This window comes from Gorilla gorilla, chromosome 20 (assembly GCF_029281585.2).
Source record: "Gorilla gorilla gorilla isolate KB3781 chromosome 20, NHGRI_mGorGor1-v2.1_pri, whole genome shotgun sequence".
Taxonomy (NCBI): domain Eukaryota; kingdom Metazoa; phylum Chordata; class Mammalia; order Primates; family Hominidae; genus Gorilla; species Gorilla gorilla.
Genome location: NC_073244.2, coordinates 52,828,745 through 52,834,744, shown reverse-complemented (window position 1 = coordinate 52,834,744; position 6,000 = coordinate 52,828,745).

Below are 6,000 nucleotides of genomic sequence, written 5' to 3'. Positions count from 1 at the left end.
TCCTGTTTTCCGAAGCATTTTAAACAATCCCAGATATTTGCCCCATAAATATCTCAGTATGCATTGCTTAATGATAAAAAAGTTTAGCAGTACCATCATGCCATTATTCCAGCTAGCAAAAATAATATTCCTTTAATTTCATCTAACACTCAGTCCATATTCATACTTCTCCAATGATCTCAGAAAAGTCATTTTTGGTTACTTTGTTCAAAACAGAATGCAAAAAAGCCCTGAGACTGTGTTTGGTTGTTATATTCCCAAAGTCACTAAAAAAAACTTTATCAAGGTATAATTGACATAAAACAAATGGCTTATATTTATTTATTTATTTATTTTGATTCTCTCACATCAGCCTCCCAAGTAGCTGGGACTACAGGCATGTACACCATGCCTGGCTAGTTTTTTTGTTTGTTTGGTTTTTTTAGAGACAGGGTTTTGCCATGTTGCTCAGGCTGGTCTCAAACTCCTGGACTCCAGCAATCCTCCCCACTTGGCCTCCCAAAGTGCTGGGATTACAGGTGTGAGCCACCACACCCTTCCACTGCTCATATTTAAATGAGCATTTCTGTAATCTCCCCAACATTTCCTTGTATTTTTTTGTAATCTCTCCCACCCACTTACACTCCCATCCCTATTTTTCAAGCAACCTCTGATTTGTTCTCTATTGCTATAGATTAGTTTGTATTTTCTTGAGTCTTATATAAATGGAATCATATAGTATGTTCCTTTTTGGGGGGAGGAGTCCAACATAATTATTCTGAGATTGATTCATGTTGCTGTATGTATCAATAGTACATTCCTTTTGATTGCCAAGTAGTATTCCATTGTATAGATGTGCCACAGTTTGTTTATCCATTTACCTGTTGATGAACATTTGGGGTGTTTTCAATTTTTGGCTATTAAAAATGCAGCTTCTATGAACACTTGTATACAAGTTTTTTTGTGTGTATTTATTTTTGAGACGGAGTCTCGCTCTGTTGCCCAGGCTGGAGTGCAGTGGTGTGATCTTGGCTCACTGCAAGCTCCACCTCCCGGGTTCATGCCATTCTCCTGCCTCAGCCTCCCTAGTAGCTGGGACTACAGGCTCCTGCCACCACGCCTGGCTAATTTTTTTGTGTGTATTTTTAGTAGAGACAGGGTTTCACCGTGTTAGCCAGGATGGTCTCGATCTCCTGACCTCGCGATCCACCCACCTCGGCCTCCCAAAGTGCTGGGATTACAGGCGTGAGCCATTGCGCCCGGACTACAAGTTTTTGTTGTTGTTGTTGTTGTTGTTTGAGACAGGGTCTTGCTCTGTCACCCCAGGAGGAGTGCAGTGGTGCAATGACAGCTCACTGCAGCCTTGATCTCCCAGACTCAAGTGATCCTCCTACCTCAGCTTCTTGAGTAGCTGGAACTACAGGCGGGCGCCACCATACCTGGCTAATTTTTAAATTTTCTGTAGAGATGAGGGTTTTGCCATGTTGCCCAGGGTGGTCTCTTGAGCTCAAGCGATCCACTCGCCTCATCCTCCCAAAGTGTTGGGATTATAGGCATGAGCCACCTTGCCCTGCCACAAGTTTTTATATGAACATATATTTTCATTTCTCTTGACTAAATAGGAGGGAAGGGGCTGGATCATAAAGGTATGTTTAACTTTTTGAGCAACTGCCATACTGTTTTCCAAAAATGGTTGTACCATTCATTGTACATTCCCACCGGCAGTGCATGAGAGTTCCAGTTCCTCCCTCTCCTGGCCAACACTTGATATGACCAGTCGTTTGGATAGTTATGTAGTGGTATCTCATTGTGGCTTAAATTTGAATTTCCCTAATTACTTGTGATATTGAGCATTTTTACATGTGCTTTTTGCTATCTGTGTGTCTTGTTTGGTGTCTGTCAAATCTTTAATTTCCTATCTTTTGTCCTGGAATGTGCCATTCCAATTGGAATAAGGGAACCCATTTCAATGGCTGAAATGAGCCCTCTGAATTTTTTTACCTCTATACCAGCCGTTACAGGGCTTTTCAAAGATGCTAGTGCTTCTGATGCCAGTATGTTTCTCAATGTCATTGTGAAAGGCATGTTTCCTTAGGAGATATTGTCAGGGTGTGTGTGATCTTCTAAACTTAACAGATACTCTCCAACATTTATTATATCAGTCTTTGTTTATTTGTTTGTTTTGAGATGGAGTCTTGCTCTGTTGCCCAGGCTGGAGTGCAGTGGTGCGATCTCAGCTCATTGCAACCTCCACCTCCCAGGTTCAAGTGATTTTCCTGCCTCAGCCTCCCGAGTAGCCGGGATTACAGGCACGCGCCACCATGCCTGGCTAATTTTGTATTTTTAGTAGAGATGGGGCTTCTCCATATTGGCCAGGCTGGTCTCGAACTCTTGACCTCAGGTGATCCACCCACCTCAGCCTCCCAAAGTGCTGGGATCGCAGGCGTAAGCCACCATGCCTGGCCTCAGTCTTTGGATTTCTTCCTCTACATTATATCAACAAATCTATTATATCAACTATATATTATATCAACAAAACTAAGCTTCATTTAGTTTAGTCCAACAGAGCCTATAATTAGAACAACTTCTGGAAAGTTGATCCAGCGATATATCTAGGATCTCTGTTAGTGTTTCCATACCGATACACATAGCGTTACAAAGCACTATGTGACAAATTATCTGGTTTAGCATGTGCAGAATCCTTTCCCACTTATAATCAGCTTTCTTAAAAGGGTGTAATTTACATTCCATGAAATCCACAGGTTTACAGTTCAGTCAATTATGACAAAGGCATACACCCATGTAACCCAAATTTCTCTCAAGACACAGAACGTATTCATCACCATAGAAGCATTCATCATGCCTTTTCCCAATTAATAAGCACTTGAAAAGCAAGCACTGTTGTGATTTCTAGAACCACAGATTAGCTTTGCCTTTTCTAGAGTTTCCTGTGACTAGAATTCTATATAATACACCCTTTTTTGAATCTCACTTAGCAAAATGTTTGAGATTCACTCACGTTATTAGTGTGTTAGTAGTTCATTCCTTTTAGTAGTTAGAATGTTAGTAGTTCATTCCTTTTCAATAGTTGAGTAGGAGTCCATTGTATAAATAAAGCAGAGTTTGAGTTTGTTTATCCATTCTCCTGTTGATGGACATCTGAGCTGTTTACAGTCTCTTGCCAATAATAGAGCTGGGATAAACATTCCTTTTTTTTTTCGAGACGGAGTCTCGCTCTGTCACCCAGGCTGGAGTGCAGTGGTGCAATTTCAGCTCACTGCAAGCTCTGCCTCCTGGGTTCATGTCATTTTCCTGCCTCAGCCTCCCGAGTAGCTGGGACTACAGGCACCCGCCACCACGCCCGGCTAATTTTTTGTGTTTTTAGTAGAGATCGGGTTTCACCGTGTTAGCCAGGTTGGTCTCTATCTCCTGACCTCGTGATCCACCTGCCTTGGCCTCTCAAAGTGCTGGGATTACAGGCGTGAGCCATCGCACCCGGCTGGGATGAACATTCTCTTACAAAGTTTTATGTAGACATAAGTTTTTATTTCTCTTGGATAAATACCAAAGGGAGAAATAACTGGCTCATAGCATAGATGTTACTTTCTCCCAACACTATTAGGAAAAAATTTCAAACGTAAAGAAAAGTTTAAAGAATTGTATAATAAACACTCACATACTCATCACTTAGATTCTACAATGAACATTTTCCCATGTTTGTTTTGTCATATCTATCCTTCTACCCTCCCACGAAACCACCTTATTATTTATTTTATTTGTATTTCTTGCTTTGTCCCCCAGGCTGCCATGGAGTGATCACAGCTCACTGTAACCTCAAACTCCTGGCCTCAAGCAATCTTCTCATCTCAGCCTTCCAAAGCACTGCGATTACAGGCATGAGCCACTGAACCTATTTATTTTTGAGACGGAGTTTCACCCTTGCTTTTTTTTTTGAGATGGAATCTCGCTCTGTCACCCAGGCTGGAGTGCAATGGCGCGATCTTGGCTTACTGCAGGCTCTGCCTCCTGGGTTCACGCCATTCTCCTGCCTCCGCCTCCTGAATAGCTGGGACTACAGGACCCCGCCACCACACCCGGCTAATTTTTTTTTGTATTTTTAGTAGAGATGGGGTTTCACCGTGTTAGCCAGGTTGGTCTTGATCTCCTGACCTCGTGATCCGCCCGCCTCAGCCTCCCAACGTGCTGGGATTACAGGCGTGAGCCACCATGCCTTGCTCTTGTTGCTCAGGCTGGAGTGCAATGACATGATCTCAGCTCACTGCAACTTCTGCCTCCTGAGTTCAAGTAATTCTCCTTTCTCAGCCTCCCGGGTAGCTGGGATTACAGGCGTGTGCCACCATGCCCGGCTAATTTTGTACTTTTAGTAGAGATGGGGTTTCATCATGTTGGTCAAGCTGGTCTCAAACTCCCAACCTCAGATGATCTGCCTGCCTTGGCCTCCCAAAGTGCTGGGATTATAGGCGTGAGCCACCACGCCAGGCCTTTTTTCTTCAAGCGATTCTCCCACCTCAGCCTCCCGAGTAGCTGGGACAATAGGCATGCACCACCACGCCCGGCTAATTTTTGTATTTTTTGGTACAAACAGGATTCATCATGTTGGCCAGGCTGGTCTTGAACTCCTGACCTCAAGTGATCCTCCCACCTTGGCCTCCCAAAGTGTTGGGATTACAGGCATGAGCCACTGCACCTCGCCTATTTTTCTGGTGCTTCTTGATAGAAATGGCAGACACCAGTACATTTCACCCCCAGACACTTGAATATCAATATCATTACCTAAAATTGAATCTTTATGTTTTCAAGGTAAAATTGACATAGAATAAAATGCATAAATCATAACTATATGGTTTGATGTGCTTTGAAAAACGCATGTACCTGTATAATAAAAACACCCATCAAGATAGAGCACTATCATCACCGCAAAAAGTCCCCTCATGTCCCTTCTCAGTCAGTGTCTCAGAAACAACAACTCTTTTGTCCCACCTCCCCACATAAGTTAGTTTTGTCTGTTATAGAACGTTAAATAACCAGCATTTCTTTTTCTTTTTTTTTGAGACAGTTTTGCTCTTGTTGCACAGGCTGGAGTGCGGTGGTGCAACCTCGGCTCACTGCAACCTCCACCTCCTGGGTTCAAGTAATTCTCCTGCCTCAGCCTCCCGAGCAGCTGGGATTATAGGCATGTGCCACCATGCCCAGCTAATTTTTTGTATTTTTAGCAGAAATGGGCTTTCACCATTTTGGCCAGGCTGGTCTCGAACTTCTGGCCTCAGGTAATCCACCTGCCTCGGCTCCCAAAGTGCTAGGATTACAGGCATGAGCTACCATGCCAGCCCAAATAACCAGAATTATACCATAAGTACTCTTGTGTGCAAGACTTGCTTTACTCAGCACAATGTTTTTGAAATTTATCTATGTTGTTGCATGATGCTAATTTTATTTTTTTTGAGACAGGGTCTTGTTCTGTTGCCCAGGCTGGAGTGCAGTGGTGCAATCTCTGGCTCACTGCAGCCCTGACCTCCTGGGCTCAAGAAATCCTACCACCTCAGCTTCCCAAGTAGCTGGGTTACAGGTGCACACCATCTCACCCAGCTAGTTTTCATGTTTTTGTAGAGACAGGGTCTCCCCATGTTGCCCAGGCTGGTCTTGAAGTCCTTGGCTCAAGTGATCCTCCAAGTGCTGGGATTACAGGAGTAAGCCACCGCCTCTGGCCTGCCAAACTTTTTTGTTTGTTTGTTTTTTGAGATGGAGTCTTACTCTGTCACCCAGGCTGGAGTGCAATGGTGTGGTCTCAGCCCACTGCCACCTCCACCTCCCGGGTTCAAGCAATTCTCCCGCCTCAGCCTCCTGAGTAGCTGGGATTACAGGCGCCTGCCACCACGCCCGGCTAATTTTTGTATTTTTAGTAGAGACGGGGTTTCACTATATTGGCCAGGCTGGTCTCGAACTCCTGACCTCGTGTTCCACCCGCGTTGGCCTCCCAAAGTGCTGGGATTACAGGCGTGA